Here is a 16,968-nt window from a genome sequence, read left to right as displayed (position 1 = left end):
GAACATGTAACCGGCCCAAGGTAGAACCAGGGCAAATCTTTATGGAAGAGAGATGCTCACTGGCATCGCTAGGGGGATGAGGGGGGTGCAGGCCACACCGGGTGATGCACCGGGGGGGGGATGATGCGCCCTGGGGGGAGGACGTACTAAAATCGCGGCATTAGGAGCTCGCCTGTCATGCAATACATCGTTGGATGCGGAATGTCCAGCAGAGTGCAATGCAAGAATCAGAATTGAAATAGCTCCTTTTGTTCAAAAGTTATGGCCAAAAAACCGGAAAGAAAAAATGCATGGAAAGTGAAAGTGAGCCGTATCGTGCATTTACTCACGATTAGGCATACTTGCCATAGTCCATCGGAAAGGGCAGGCTGAGAGGAATCCAACGACACCAGAATGGTCCCAATCCAATGAATGCAGCCCCCAAAAACACAAAAGGGAGAAGAAGGTGCCTGCCTCCCTCCCAGCTGCGTCTATTGAACCGTAAACGAAACCACGTGACCGTGTTTACTAGCGAGTAGGCGTACTTGCCATAGTCTGTCATAAAGGGCAGGCTGAGGGAACTCCAAGGACATCAGAATGGTCCCAATCCAATGAATGCAGCCCCCAAAAACACAAAAGGGAGAAGGAGGTCCCTGCCTCCCTCCCAGTTGCAGTCCATTGAGTCCTATGGAAAGTGAAGCAGCCTCACAGTCGCGTTTACTTGCGAGTAGGCAGTCGTGCCTTGGCTGCTGGTCAAGCCAGGGAAAGGGGAATGTGAGGACACCAGAATGGTCCCAATCCGGTGGAACTGGAGCTGGAGTGCAACAATTGCTCCAGAAGGCAGCCACCCCCCCCCCTAACAACGACAAAAAAGAGGCTTGAACTTGTAAGAGGAAAGTTTTCTATTTTGCACTTGTAAAGCCAGGGTTTTTTTTATCTTGATGTGCCTGAAATAGAAGAACTTTAAGCTGGGCGATGGGGAGGACTGATTCTCACTGATTCTTTTGGGGGGGGCGGTTGTTATTGCAGGCAGACTATAGAGTAAGCTCCATTGACCACTATGGGACTTACTTCTGAGTAGACATGCATAGGATTGGGCTCACAGGCTGCATTTCTACCCACACTTTCCTGAGAGTAAGCCCCATTGACCACTATGGGACTTACTTCAGAGTAGACAAGCATTGGATTGGGTTTACAGGCTGCAATTCTACCCACACTTTCCTGAGAGTAAGCCCCATTGACCACAATAGGACTTACTTCAGAGTAGATTGGAACAGGTGGTGGAACAGGGCTGGCTCCCTGTTATTTAATTATTTCTTTTATTTTAATTTAATTATTTATAATTATTTATTTTAATTTGCTTGAAGATGTCACTTCTGGCCATGACATCACTTCCAATGGGTCCTGGGCAGATTGTCATTCTAAAAAGTGGGTCCCAGTGCTAAAAGGTTGAGAACTGCTGCAATAAGGTGTTAGTAAGTTGACACAGTTGTGTGTGTGTGTGACTCTAGAAGTTTTCAAAATCACTAAAATCAGAGTTTGGAGGAATAATTTATGTTCCATCATGTTATATATCAATCAATGCGTAATTTCATGCAGAATGCAATGAAACAAATACCTGTGTTCTAACATAAGGTACAGCCTTTTGAAATATCTGTGTTCTAACATAAGGTACAGCCAAAAAACCAGTGGGGGCGGGGCGATGGTACATCACCACACCCACCACCTTGCCCTGCCCACTGTATGGGGTGACGCACAGGCCTCCCGCATCGAGTGATGTGAATCCTAGTGATGCTGGAGATGCTGTCTAAGTTTAGGGGACACCTTCTGTTCCATGACATGGAGAATGTCAGCCGACACTACCCCCTTAAGATGGCTTCTTTCCACCTTTCTAAAGGCCCAACCCAGACCCATGTTCTTACCTGTTACAAACGTTTGTGAGCCTTACTGCAGGCCCAGCACCAGAGCTAGCCCAGTGCAAGCCCACACTGGGCCAGGTCTGGTGCTAGGCCCGCAGTCTGCTGCCCGGTGCACCGTGTGAACGCCGGGCAGTGGAGAGGTAAGACTGGATAGGGGGAGGTGTTCTGGGGTGGATGGAGGGCAGAGGAAGGTGTGGCGGGGGGAAGAGCGGGGCAGGAGGGGGTGGAACTGGCAGAGCTCAGCACCACTGGATCTAGAGTCCCCCCCGCCCCCCAACACGGGATTCCTTGATCCTGCGCTGGCTAAAGAGGCACATCAGAATCACATAGCCCCAATGCGGGGCTACTTCCCTTTCCCCGAGGAGCTGCCAGTGGCTACCGGGCATGCTTAGGATGCCACGGCAGCCCCGCATGCCAGACAGCAAAGGATTGGTCTGTAAAGCAGCTGACCAGAGCGTGTGAGTGGAAACAGGTGCCCATACCATTGGTGCCCCTAACAGTTTTGTCCAAGCTCTTTACACACTCTTCTTCCATCTGCAGCCATGTAGGGTGGCACATTTTTTGCATCAAGCTAAAATGACCCACAGCAACTTCCTCCTGCCTGTCCTTATGAAACATGCAGCATATCTGCCTGCAGTGTAATGTGGGAAGGAACTGGATGTATTCACACAGGCAGACTAAAGACACTGTAGCCTGTGTGAAGGTGTTCTAGGGTGGATGGAGGGCAGAGGAAGGTGTGGCGGAGGGGGAAGAGCAGAGCAGGAGGGAGGTGGCAGGAGGGGGGGGTCCCAAATGTAATCGTTCATTTTGGGCCAGTACATTAGCGAACAGACATTGTTCATGGTTTTCCTGCTCGCCCCCCCCCCCCCCGCTTTCACAACTTGAGAATTGTGCAGAAAGACAGGTGAGGGGGCAGCCCACCGCCGGGGAAGAAAGAGAGCTGGCTCCCACCCCTTGGAGGTGCCTTGACGCTGCTTTGCTTCCAAGACCCGACCGTCTCCTTCCGACGTGAACAGGGCCAGGAGGACAGGATCAGCACGCCTAGGTGAGAATTCTCAGGGGGAACCGTGGGGTGGGGGGGTGTTTGAGACCCCTGGCCAGGTTCCGGGAAAAGAGAGGTCCTGTGGAAGGATCTCAGGTGAGGGGGATGAATGTGCAAATAGTAGTGAGAGTGAGAGTGAGAGGGAAGCCCTGAGGGCGAGGAAGCGCTTCGCCGGCTGGCCTTGCGGGGCCCGGAGCCTAGTCCCATCTCACCGGCTCCAGAGCGAGGTCCTTCGCGAGTGTGGAGTCCCAATCCGCAGTTCCGTCTCTCCCGCGAGGGGAGCGGTCGGAGAAGCGTGCGAATCAAGCAGTCGGCCTGAGTGCCACGCGAGGGGGCGCAGTGACTTGGAAAGTCTGGCCCTGTGTGGGGCGTCGTCTTGGGAAGTGGGTCTCTTGTGATCAAACTCCCAGGCAGTGAACGAGTGCGGCGTCAAAGATGGGACAGACCGAGTCCAAACCCGAAAGTAGGAACCCTCTGAAGCGTATCTTGGCCAATTTCACCACTTTGGGTGGTGGGGACCCCCCTACAAAGAAGGGGCTCATCTGCCGTTGTGGATTTGAATGAAACGTTATAGTCCAATACCTAACTTTCAATGGCCAGCAGAGGGCTCTCTAGACTATGAAATGCTGCTAATATTGGCTCACTGGTTTCAAGAAGTAGGAAAGGACTTAGACCTTGAACATATCCAGCTGTTTTTCACGTTAAGAAAGAGACCAGATATCCAAAAGGAATGTAACATTACATGTCCACCATCCCGTAATATGAGCTCTGGGCAGTCTCTGCTGGCTAAGGGCCAAATCAAATCCCCGCTTGGTAAGGACCCTCCCCCAGTGTACCCCTTGTCCTCTATTTCCCCATCAGCCCCAGAGGCATTTCCAAACCCCCAGCCTACTGCTGCTGCGGCCTTCCCAGTCCACACGGTCCCACACTATCACCCCGCGTAGGGACCTAGAACACAGCCTGCTACCATTGCTATGAGACAGCATCCTACCTCCAACCCCACCCAATTCTGTTGGAATCGCCTGCCCCAGGGTTTCAAAAATTTACGTGTACTATTTGGACAACAATTAGCACATGGCCTTGGCACCTGGTGGGCCCCTGAGCCCACACAAGTCCTCCAATTAGTGGATGATATCCTTTTAACCAGCCCAACATGTGACGAGGCTACCCGGAATGTCACTAGCCTTCTCAATCACCTCGCAAGCTGTGGCTATAAAGTGTCCAAAAAAAAAAAGCACAGCTAGTGACCCAGACTGTTACCTTCATGAGCCACACAGTCACACAAGGCACCAAACAGCTGTCCTGAGATTGTGTAGAGATCTGTGCCCTTCCCCTCCCAGACTCTGAAGCATCTCTCTGTGCCTTTCTCAGCCTCATAAACTATTGCCACCAGTAGGTTCCTGACTATGCGGCCCCGCACCCAGCAGTTGAAGGAAGCCCTCAAGCGTGGCCTAGTAAGTAAATCATGGGAATTGAAAAAGGGGGAGGTAGATGCCATGCAAGACCTAAAGCAAGCCCTGATGTCAGCCCCGGCCCTTGGGTTGCCAGACCTTAGGAGGCCATTCTCCCTGTATGTGGCAGAGAAGGACAATACAGCCACTGGGTATTAACACAGGACTTTGCAGGGACACAAAGACCAGTTGCCTACTTTTCAGAAAAATTAGACCACGTCGCTCAAGGTTTTCCTGGGTGTGTACGTGGCATAGCAGCAGTGGCCATCCTTCTCAAAGATGCCACCAGATTCATCCTGGGGGCCAGCATCAGTGTATGCTCCACATACAATTTGAAGGGGCTTCTGGAAAGCCATGCTCACCAATGGCTGTCTCCAGCGCGGCTGGCTCAATATCAAGCAGTAATGTTAGAAAGCCTAGCGGTGGAGTTACAAGACCTGTTACATTTTTACCTAGTAAGCCTGACGATGGTGAGACACCTGAGCATGACTGCATCACTGTCACAGAGCTGCTATCCAAACCCCGAGAGGGCCTCTGGCAAGTCCAGACCTTGAGTTATTTTGTGATGGATCCAGCTTTATGGACAATGGGAAAAGATACACTGGGTGGGCAGTAGTGAACTGTAAAGGAGAGACTTTAAGGGATGGTTGTCTGCCACTCCAGTACTCAGTGCAGGCTGCCGAATTCAGGGCGGTTACTGAAGGCCTGAAAGCAGCAGATGGACTCTCATGCAATCTCTGGACTGACTCTCGCTACGCATATTCCACAATTCATGCGCACTCCCAACTCTGGGCCCTCAGAGGGATGCTGACCACCTATGGCACCCCCATCAAACATGCGGAACTGATCAAAGAGCTCCTAGAAGCCCTGCAGGGTCCCACAGAAGTGGCTGTCCTCCACATCAAGGGCCGTCAACGTGGATCGTCCCCAGAGATTGAAGGGAACAAGCTGGCTGATCAGGCAGCCCGGAGAGCGGTGAAGCAAAGTCATGGTGTGCCCTGCCAGTTCCTGACCAATTTGCTCCCTGAAGTGACCCCAACCTACCCAGATGAAGACATCAAGATAGCGAAGGAACTGCATCTGCAGGAAACTGGTGGATGGTGGAGAGAGCCTGATTAGATTAGAGGAAAGATCCTTGTCCCCCCAGCATTGGCAAAGGAAGTTCTCACCAGACTACATCAGCAAACCCAAGCCGGAGAAGAGAAGCTGGTGACACTGTTCACCAAATACTTCATTGGAAGAAGACTGCGCACCACAGCCTCCCTCATTATCAAAAGCTGTCTAGCGTGTCAACAAAACAACCCAAGCAGGAACCTCAAAAGAGACACCCCACACCTGTTCCCTGCCCCTTGGCCCCTAGTCAATGGTGGTAAGTGGACTATGCTGAATTGCCACCTGCCAAGAGTTTTAAATACATACTGGTCTTTGTCTGTGTTCTCACAGGGCGGCCCGAGGTTTTCCCAACCAGGTCCTCTAGTGCACAAGAAGTAGTTAAGAAGTTAAAGAACTGATCCCATGGTGGTCTCTGCCCCTAGGCTTGGATTCTGACCAGCTAAAATAACACAGGTTATTTCACAGCTAAAATAACACAGGGTCTTGCACAAGTTCTAGGGATTGATTGGCGGGTTCATTCCCCTTATCGCCACCAAGCATCTGCTATTGTAGAACGAACTAACGGCCTGCTCACACTGACATACCTAGGGGGGGCAAAAGTCCCGGGTGCCGACCCTCCAGGGGTGCCTTGGAGCCTCACCCCGCCCCTGCCAGGAGGAGTGCCCAGGAATGCTGCGGAGAGGCAGTTTGCTGCCTCTCCGTCAGCGCTTGGGCGCCGACTGAGCTGCCCCTCCCCTCCCCTCCCCTCCTCCTTTATAAGAGGACAGGAGACAGTCGCCCTAGAGAGGCACTTATGCTCTAGGGTGCCCATCTCATCTCCTCCAATAAAGGAGAAGGGGAGAGGGGGGGCGGTCCAGTCGACACCGAGACACTGCCTGGGAGGCAACATCCGTTTGCCTCGCAGAAGCGCTCCTGGGCGCCCCTGCTCTTCCTCTGAGGGCATCCCATGCAGTCCGTTTATTGCCCCTAGAAGTAACTAAATGGCCATAACCCACTTAGCCACTTAACACCTCTCAGGCTTCTCCAGTTTCAGTTGCCAAATGCTCTTTAACCATAAGAACTTGCAGTCCTGGTAGTCAGGCCAATTTGGTAAACCTCTTGAAGCTGTGCTCCAGTCTGAGCCCCTCTGACTCGGTTTGAACCTAGGAGCAGGTTCCTGTTACTGGGGTCTCCAGTTTCCAACTCAATCACTCTGGTTTACTCTGGGAACAGAGTCACAGACACTTCTCTTAGCTTTGCAACCCACGCTTGCTGGTCAGCAGGAGTGATTAATGAAAATGGTAATTCGGGTCGGCCTTCTACAGCCTGCCTGTCTTCAATCTCCTCCTCTATCTCACTGTCAGTCCACAACTCTTGAGAGCTATCCCCGCCTTCCCTGCCTCCCTCTGGCATAAGCTTGGCCATCCACCCGGACTGGGGAGACTCAGCCTGCAGCACATCCGGCATTCCCTCTTGGCCATCATTCCCACTACCCTGTTGTTGGTTTGCCGTTCTGGACAGGGTCACTGGCTCAAAGTTATGGTCCCAACGCTCTTCAAAGTCACTGGCTCAAAGTCATGGTCCCAACGCTCTTCAGCTGGCTCTGGGGAGGCCCCTTGGGGCTTGGCAAAGGGGGAAGGTTTTCCGGATCCAGGAGCTGGGCCCTGGTTGCCCCCCTCTTTCTTTACAGGATTAGGACACAATCTTAGGGGGGTGGCCCTTCCTGCCACACCCAAAACAGATTATAGAGGAGTTATGCTGGGGTTGTTGGGGGTAGAGGTGGCCTGTGGTCCCCTTGCCTGAGACTGATTGTTACAGCTGTGGAACCGCTGGGACGTGACTGAGTCCACTGCTGCTTTTTCCCACCAGAATGGCTACATTGGTCTCCTCCTCCAGCGTGCCCTTTGTCTCCTGAGCTTTTCTTGTGCTCTCCTGATGGGCTGACCTCTGTGCCTTGGCTTAGCTCAGCCTGGATTACATCAGCCACGCAAGCACAGTCCAGGGCATTAGTCTTTTTCTGGGCCACCACCCATTTGTACACTTCCGGAGGGAGTTGGGTCAGAAACTGCTCCCTCAACACCACTTGAATTACTTGGTCCACTCTCTTGGCTTTTGCTGTTTCCATCCAAATAGCAAAAAGTCTTTCAGCTCTTGCCTAGAACTGGGTATAGGATTCATTGTTCTTGAGCCTGGCTCCATGATATCTTTGCCTGTCCACTTCCTGCGTCATAGCCAGCCTCTCCCTGGTCATTTGCTTAAACAGTTCATAAGAATCAGCAGAGGCCTCTGGCATATCCGCCAGGATTGGGGCCAGCACTGTGTCCATAGAGATGGTGCGTAGGATACTGCAGTAGGCTGTTGGAGGCACTCCCTGATCCCAACAAGCCTTTTCAAAAAACTGCAGTAAGATGAGAGGGTCTGTGTCTTTTGTGCACTTGGGAAACAAGTTCTTATCATACAGCCTTCCATGTCTCTGTGCCTCTTGAGCTTGGTCTCTCTGAAGTTGCATCTGTAGTGTTTGCTGCTGGGCGTAAATCATCCGGCAGAGTTCATCAAGCGAAGGCGCAGTGGAGCAGCCACTGCCGCTGGCATAGTCCTGGCTCCCCCAGGTCCCTCGGGTGCAGGCAGTAGTCCTGCTCCTCTTACAGTCATAGCACTAGCCAGTCCCCTCTGGCCAGGTACTGGAACAGACATTGCAGCCACAGTCTCTACTCAGGTAGTCACCACTCTAGGGCCAGGCACAGGGGCAAACTCTGGCAAGCGGGTCTCTGCATTCACCCTCTTGAGTCTTTTGGTTCGCAGTGCTCCCAGCTAACCAGGTAGTAGGTACTAGAGACGGCTGCCTTTCAGGTCTAAGGTCTGCTGCAACCCCAAGCTGCTTCTTGGCCCCATTGGATGCACAGTCTCAGTGTCTCTCATTTCCAACAGCTGGGTTGGCCTGAGTGTGCAAGGCTCCACTTCCCTGGCAGGTGCCCCAGCTTCCTGATAAAAGTCCAACGTCTCCTGGCATCTCTGCTGAAGCTCAGCAATCTCAGCCTCCCACAACCTCGGTCCTTCAGGCTCTAGGACGGGCTGTAGGCGCTCAAACAGCTGGCATCCCAAAGAAGTTCATCCATGATGCAAATCATCCAAGGTGACATAAATCGGGTCAGTGCTGGTATAAAACAAGCTCTGCGACAGCGTTGCTCTTCCCAGCTCTGCTGAAGTAACTGACACTGATCCTTTCCCAATTCTGTAACTGATCCTTTCCCAATTCTTCTTAGTGACTATTCCCCTCCTATTACCAACCTGGTGGCGGAATTTCTAGCAGTAGTCTCTAAGGCTACAGTTTGAAGTTAATATGTTTAAAGCTGTTCTATTTTATTATGTTATTTATTCTCTGTAAATTCTAAATATGCCAATAAAGGTATTGAAGTGTGTGTAACTGGCACTCTTCCCAACAGTGGAGCTAAAGCCTCCGGGCTCGGCCCCCAGGAAGTCAGACTCGGGCAACTCCCAGCCTCCACACCATCCATGTTCACCATGAACCCGGTTGGAGTGTCCAATAAATCAGAGGGAGATGCCATTACTCCTCTGCTAACCTAGCTTAAGCCACTAGCAAAAGATAAATTCCAGAGTCTATGAGAAAGTATGAATCTGCTAGACTTGTGCGGAGTTGAGAAGGGGTGTTGGAGTTGATGCAACTCCGTCTGCTGTCCAGAGGGGGCAGGATGCTGTCCAGAAGGGGTCAAGCTATGGCCCAGTGACTCTGACCTTTCTACCTGTTCTCTCTGTGATCCTTGTGGGGTGTGGCCCTAACCCTTTATCCTTCCCTTCTCTGAGCACTTCCTCTTGTCCTCTGACCACTGACCTGTTCAGATGCGCACTCCAGGGCTCTGATGCCCAGGCCATCTTGAGCACAAGGCATGCAGGGCGAGGCAGCTCCAGGGCCTTGCTATCTCTAAATGTTAGCTGAACCTCTAATCCTAATCAGATGCTGTAAATATACACTCAATGGAACTATAAGTAAATAACTTCTTTTTGCAACTTTAACAAGCCATTGCCTCTTTATCTTTTTTCATTGATTAGCAGTTAACCGGGTAAGAGAGGTTCCCTGGGGTGATACCCAAAGGGGAGGGGGGTCCGCTGCTTAAGCTACTCTGCTTCCCCCCCAAAGAGGTAACTATTTTTTAATTTCCTCCAACTATGTGAAGATGGTTGTATTACAAAGAATGACCTATTTTTCCTTAAGAAGAACAGCCAGTCATAAGAGGTGTGAGTCAGTAGCAATTGGTATAGTGAAGCTGCATGGTGTTCCTTGTCAGTCAGTAAGTCCAGTTCACCAGAGACTCTTTCAAGGGATGTGCCCAATCTCATTGAAGGGAGTTACTGGAGCAGTACCCTGGTTTTTAACACAGGAAGTTTTTTCAAGGTGCCCCAGCAGAGGCAGTTAAAGCCTGTTACAAAAGAACAGAGAAGGTGCTGAGTCACTCAGCAGGTTCAAAGTGATTGCAAGCTGAGAGACTGTACACGCAGATGGAAACGGGTGGGGCCAATTAGCCCAAGCTTGCCCTCACACACACACACATTGGCCAGCAGTGTTATAAAAACAAGTAGCCACCACAGGTCAAACTAGGTTGTTGAATGGCTGGACGTGGAGCACTCTGTTGCTGTGCTCCACATATTGTGAGAGTAGATGGCTCTGGTTCCCTGCGTTGGAACCCACGCTTACCGCCTGTACTGGAATGCAATATACCTGTAAATACAAGTTTGGTGAAGGAACCTGCTGTGTGTCCTGTGTGTTTCCTCATCGCCGACACAAGTTTTCAGCCACAGCTGCTACACACATACTCCCTGGGAACTGTGCCAGGCTGAGTGACCTTGGGTAGTGGGAGTAAGCTCTCTGCATTCATCCGATGCCAACAGACTCCCCCATGCTGCTGGCCAAATACTTGATTAAGGCCTTTTGTGCTGACAAGGAGTTGTATGTACCCTCAAAAGGAGAAACCATAGGAGTAGGCATCTTCTCCTTTGGGATCTCCACTTCTGTCCGCCTTTCTCATGGAAGAGGCCAGCTGTGTGATTGTTAGAATTCATAGTGATACTTGTGAAGCTTTAATGAAATTTAGTGCTACTATGAACACTTTACAAATTTATAGTGAGCAAACCCGAATTGCTGTGAATTTCTATTTCTCTGCACAAGGAGGAGTTTGCCAGATTATACACCCCACGTCCTGCGTTATTTCCTTGAACCAAACAGACCTTACTAATGACTTGGAGGATATAGATGATGTCCTAGCACACATTACTTGTGGGACATCCAACTCCTGGATTAATTGGCTTTTAGATTTTGGGTGGCTAAATTCACTACGGGTGCTTGTAGGAGGTGTGGTAGGTTTAATAGTATTTGCTTGTTGTTGTACCCACATAATTCCAGTAGCAAGCAAGGCTTTTGCAAGAGTACCCTCTTGTTGAAATCTTTGGGGCCCATGAGGGGGGAGATATGTCCATGATTCCCCTAAAAGCACAAGGCCTAGAACCATGAGCAACAGCAGAGAGAATTCTGGGATGCCTGAAAGGCCAGAGTCCATGTGCCAGGCCTTGTCCCTGAAAAAGCACAAACAGCCTGATTTCTGCAGATTAACCCAGTATGGGCCCCAAGGATTTCAACAGGGTAAGAGCAAGAAAAATAACCGTTATTTGTAATATAGAGCGAGCTTTGTATTAACCGTTATCTATAACAATGTAGAGCTAGCTTTTCGTGCCAACATGCCTTGTAGCACAGGATGTTCGAAAACACCCTGAGAAAGCAAAAAATTGCTCACCGTATGATACAGGCTAACACATGTCTTTGTAACATGTTTGTTTCTCATAGATAATGCTGAAAATGCCCTCTCTCCTCCCTTCCTAAAAGTGGTCTATAAGAATGCTGTAAGTCTATGTAGACTTTGCTTGATCGGTCTACGGACAAGCCCATGTGCACACCAATAAAGCTTTGAAGTCCTCTGAATTCTCCTGCCTTGTGTGGTGGCTCTCTGAGAACCCAGGGGTACCCAGTCCCCACTTTTGTTTACACTAGTTAGCATCTTAAAGTGATTTTACGTCTCTATTATAGTTTTGAAAACCCAGTGCATGAACAGCAGAATTCCAGAGCTCCTGGAATTTTGTCTATTTTTCTCCTTAAAATTGTGGATTCAAGGAAATCCGATGACAAAGCCAGGAGAGGTTTTGTCATCCTGATGGTGCTAAGTGTCCCGAGAGGGTTAGAGCCTGGCTGGGGGGGCTTTCATCCCGGGATGCAGTCGTTGAGGCAGATAAGGAGAAATGGCAGAATTTGTCACTAAGCTGTGAAAACCCCTGTGGTAATATCATCTGTGAAAGAAGGAAATTGGGAGATCAAAATAAGTGCTGATTGTATTATGCAAATCTCGGCTTCAAACAACTGATTTGGGTTAACGCTTTGGAGGAAAAGGAGAAAGGAGGGAAATTCCCTTGATTTATTGGTGTTTTTTTAAACCTGAGATGAGATGGTGCGATTTTGATACTATATAGACAATGATTTGATTGATATAACTCTACAAATTTTGCAAACTGGTATTGGATACAAATTTTACTAGATTTTATTTTGGACTATTTGAATATGCGGAAGGATAATCAAGGAAGGAAAGAGTAGACTTTTCAGTCTGAAGATCTCATATTTCACATTCCACAGTAAAATGAGCTGCTTATGGCACCTAGTGGATTAAAAGATAATTTCAAAGGGGAAAATGTCAGAGGAAGAATAGGGAAACCTCACAGAAGAAAAAATACAAACATTAACTCTATTGAGTCGTCAACAAGGAATTCAATTTTTACAAAGTCCCAGGCAGGCTTTGGGACTGAACTTTGAGGAGTTTTGCAGCCTCAACTGGCCCCCCTTTTGGCAACTGGCAACCAACCTTTATATTTTGCAGCCATGGAGCACCTCCCCACCCAAAAAATTTTTTTTTTATTTCTCATAGGGATTTGAACCCCTAGCCTCTGCCTCCACAGACCAGCACTTTAGCAATTGAGCCATAAAAGTTCTTAAGCTCAAAGTGTTTGGAACTAATACTTGAGGCGCTGATGGCCACCAGCTGGGCTCAAGACCTTATATATTAGTTCTGAACACTTTAACTATAGGCTTTCCTATAGCCCAATGGAGAGAGTTTCCTATAGCCCAATGGAGCACCTCCCCACCTAAAAAAAATGGGGTGTTTTACTCCAGCTGTGACAGGAGTGCTTTTGCTATCAGGGAGCTCACACGGGATGGACATGTGTGTGTGTGTGTGTGTGTGTGTAGTTATTGACTACACAGTAGTTGTATCTTATTACTTATTTCTCTGATAAAAAATGGTTTATAAATAAATAAATAAATAAAAGCTTAACAAGTTGTGAGTTCCTGCACCTTTTATTTATTTATTTTTTTACAAAAAAAAGCACTGCATACAACCCTGAAGATCACCAAAATCACAGAATGACCTACGGGGCTGACCATCATTCCGGACCCTCGGGAGGCTCTGAGCAGTGGCGGCATGCCCTTGGGTGCTTGTCCGCTCTCTCCCAGTAAGGCCTCACTCTGCCAAGAACTGCTGCTGCTGGTTCATGGAACTGTGCTGGAGTGTCTGCAGTGCCCCAGAGGCCTCCTGCTTCAGATGAGAAGCTATTGAGGCCTGTAGGATTTATTGAGGCCTTTAGGCCTAAACCGAGGCCTGTAGGCCCCAAGCCCTCCATGCCAAGCCTGTTCCTGGCTAAGGAGGGAGAGGAGTGGTCAAGGCAAGAGGGAAGGCGAAAATGCTGAAGAACTCCGGAGGAGACTGCTGAGTTAGACAGAGCTCAGCTTCCACAGGACCTGCCCTGTGCAAGGCAGAGCCGAACACTGGGGACTGGGAAGCCCTCCAATTAGGAGGAGACCAAATCCATTTTGGCCCTGCCTCTTGCAGTTGGAAGGACTACCCATCAGTGATGAATGCCCCCTTCCCTCTTACAGAGAACTGTAATATTTCCTCTATGCAGTCACTTACCAAGGTAGCATCAAGTCGAATATATTAAAAATAAAGAACTTACTGAAATGAATGGGGACCCACCTGAAATTGGCTCGTGCACCCAACTAATGGGTCCCGACTCATGGTCTGAGATATGCTGCCCTAGTCTGTTCATGGCAGAAGCAAAATTGTACCAGCTGATTCTTAGCCAATGTGCTACACCAGCTCTATATGGGGCTGCCAACTCTAACTGAAACAATTCCAGGAGGCTTTTCTCTCTCACAGAGTGATGTAATGTTGGAAATTCCTGGAGGCTCTGTCAATATCTCCAGGATTATTGCTAGTAGTCACCTGGAAATGGATGCTGATTCTTGGAGGACTGGCAACTCTGATGTATGTGAGCCAAATCCTATCCAATTTTCCAGTGCCGGTGCAGCTGTGCCAATGAGGCATGTGCTCCATCCTGTAGTGGGGATGATACAGGTTAATGAAAGCCATTTATGCCATGCAATTAGAGCAAATGTTTACAAGCTTAATAGAGCAAGTGCTTGGCAGCTTGAAAAACTTAAAATCCACATTACTGTCTCTGTCTGAAATTGCAGGCTGGCAGCTTTGCTAAAAATAGCAAAGTCTCAAAGAAGCTCTTGGCAGCATACCAAGGCATCTGGCAGGAGATAACAGTTCAGAACAATATACTCATTGAATACAAGGTCTGCTTTGTAAATAGGGAGGAAGATGTTGGGAAACTCCCAACATCTTGAGCTCCCTGCTTGGCAAACTAAACAGAGAGCAGTTTGCAGTTTTAAAATCATAATTCTTTCAGGCTTCTTTTAAACCAAAGAACAGTGTTAAATACATATATTAAACACTAAGAGAGCTATTTAGTAGGTATTAGACCAAAGCATTATAGAAGTGTCAAAGAGATTACGATTGCATGCTTGCCAATTATTCTTCAATGCTCTAATAGTTATTGTCTTAAAGTGTAATCAACATATATATAAAGGATAGCATTAGAAGTGAGTTGTACCTGTTAGAATGTTCAATAAAATCATAAAATACATAGAAAGGTGAAAAAGCCATTCCAGCTCTAATCAAAGTCTGTCTCAAAGGGAGACAGCTCACAGACTTTGGAATGTGGGAAAGTAACTTCTCAAAGATAGATAAGGCTCTTTTTGGCACCAGAAAGCGGGAAAAACTGGAATGTTATGAAGCTGCAGTACACAGATTTACAATTTTTATCTGTTGGCAGGTTAAAATAGAATTTTCAAAGATACAAACACCTGCTAAAACAGCTAGACAGAAGATAACAGAAACTTCCAAGAGAGAACCTCTATCTGGGCTGCAACAGACAGAGGGAGCTGCAATTTGGTTAAAATTAAATGAGAAAAGACTTCTTAAAAGAAATCCTTTTCCACAATAAGAGGTTAGTTTTGTATTAAATATATGAAAGTACACCACTATACATCCCAAAGGTAACAGGTCACATATAAGAATCAGAACATGGAATAGAAGCAAGTCCACAGGACTTAGCTTAAACAATGTTTGGCAGAAAGCCCCACGGTGTCTGGTAGAAACAAAGAAGGAATGTAAAGAGATAAACAGGTGGCTCCAGCCAAGGCCATCTAAATTAAGGATGCCAAGAAATAAGTACAAAGGACATGCCAAAAGGCCAGTTCTGAATAAAAATGAGGTTAAAGTGCACTCTACTGGTACTTGAAAACAAAGTTTTCTATATGTTTAAATGTATGGTATTGCCTTATTTGAAACCTGTAACTTGAAGCTCACCAATCAAATGTCTGTAAGGCTATCTCTGGCCAATCCAGAGTAAGCCCCATCTATGTTGTCAAACTCCAGCCAATGAAAAGTGTAAAACACCTCAAACAAAGGACCCAAAATGTAATGAAAGGGTCAGGCTCAGATTGAAAATTGCTCTCACTGCTTTGGACTGGAGTCCCTTGAGATGCCCGTTGCTGGCAACAAAATAAAGCTTGCAGACGATCACCATTCTTGCCTACTGAGTCTTGCTTTTGAACCTTGCAACACCTTGCAACATCGAGGCATACCTCCTCAAGGTCTGGGAACATTTGTTCCCTTACCCCAGGGTTGCATTGCCACTACGCCAGTGCTGGAAAGTTGGATAGGATTGGGCCCTGTGACTCCTAATCATTCCATCCTATTCAGGGTAATGGCACATCTGCTCCTCCAAGGATGGTAGGCAGGGTTTTTTTCTAATAGAACGCACTGGAACAGCATTCCGGCACCTTTTAGATAGAGAAACCGTCCGCCCGCTCAAAAGGTGCCACGAGGGGACTAAGGCAGACGGATCGCGCATGCACAGACGGAGCTGGCGCGTGGGGAAGGGGGCAGGGTTGACGTCATGCGAGGCGGCAGGAGTCAAGGGAGACTCGGAGCGGCTGGAAGGGGATGGGTGCTCTCTCTTCACCTGCCTTGGTCTGGACTCACCCCCCGCCGCCTGCCCTTCAGATGGATGCTCATTGCGGAGCTGCCGCCACGCAGCCATGTCTAGCGGTGGCAGCAGCCAGGTTGGCAAGAGGGGACGCCTTCTGTGAGGAGGACAGGCGGTGGCGGCGGCTGTCTGAGGAGGCTAGATGTCGCCAGCCAGGGATTAAGCGGGGAGGCGACTATCCCAGGTGGGGGGCGACAGCCCCCCTCCACCGAAGCTCCTTCGGCGGGAGGACCCGACTGCAGGCGGGGAGGGGGCCATGGCCGACCACAGCCCCCGAACTGCCACCTGCGGCTGGAGTGGGTCTACGGCTACTGCAGCCACCAGTGCCGCAACAACTTCTACTACACCGCCACCAAAGAGATTGTCTACTTCGTGGCGGGCGTCAGCGTGGTCTACAGCCCCCGCGAGCACCGCCAGAAATTCTACCTGGGGCACTAGGACGACATCATCAGGTAGACCCCCCGCCCCTTCAGCTCTTCTCCGCAGGAATTTCTGCTCACAGGACAGCATGTTCCCCCGCCAGACACCCTCCGCCTCCTCGCGAGGGCAGCAGTGACAGGCAGGCGACCAACCGCCTCGGGCACCAGGGCGCTCCTCTGATCCCCCCCAGAAGCAGTGCTGTGGGATCCTTCTGGGCAGTGTTGTGTTCCTCCCACCCCCCACCCCTCTCTTCTCCCTCAAGAGCTACACACTCATGTGTCTTCATTTGTTATTCCACGGACTGTCACTGGTTCCCCAGCTCCTTGCAGTCACAGGGTGGCCAGATGTCTCGACCACCAAAGAGGACCAGGCACCCCAAAATATATGAAAATATAGGATATGACAACCACCTTAGGGCACCAGGGTCTTCCTTTGATCCCCATCTCCAGGAGCAGCACTGTCATCTTTGGGATTCTGAGAAATATCTTGTTCACCCCATCCTGCGTGCTCGTGCTCGTGCTCTCGCTCGCTCGCTCTCTCTCTCTCTCTCTCTCTCTCCAGGAGCGATGCATTCATTCATTTTAAGAACTGAATCTATCTTTTTTTTTTTTAAGTA

Source organism: Tiliqua scincoides, chromosome 4, assembly GCF_035046505.1.
Source record: "Tiliqua scincoides isolate rTilSci1 chromosome 4, rTilSci1.hap2, whole genome shotgun sequence".
NCBI classification, from domain to species: Eukaryota; Metazoa; Chordata; class Lepidosauria; order Squamata; family Scincidae; genus Tiliqua; species Tiliqua scincoides.
This window is presented reverse-complemented; position numbering follows the sequence as displayed.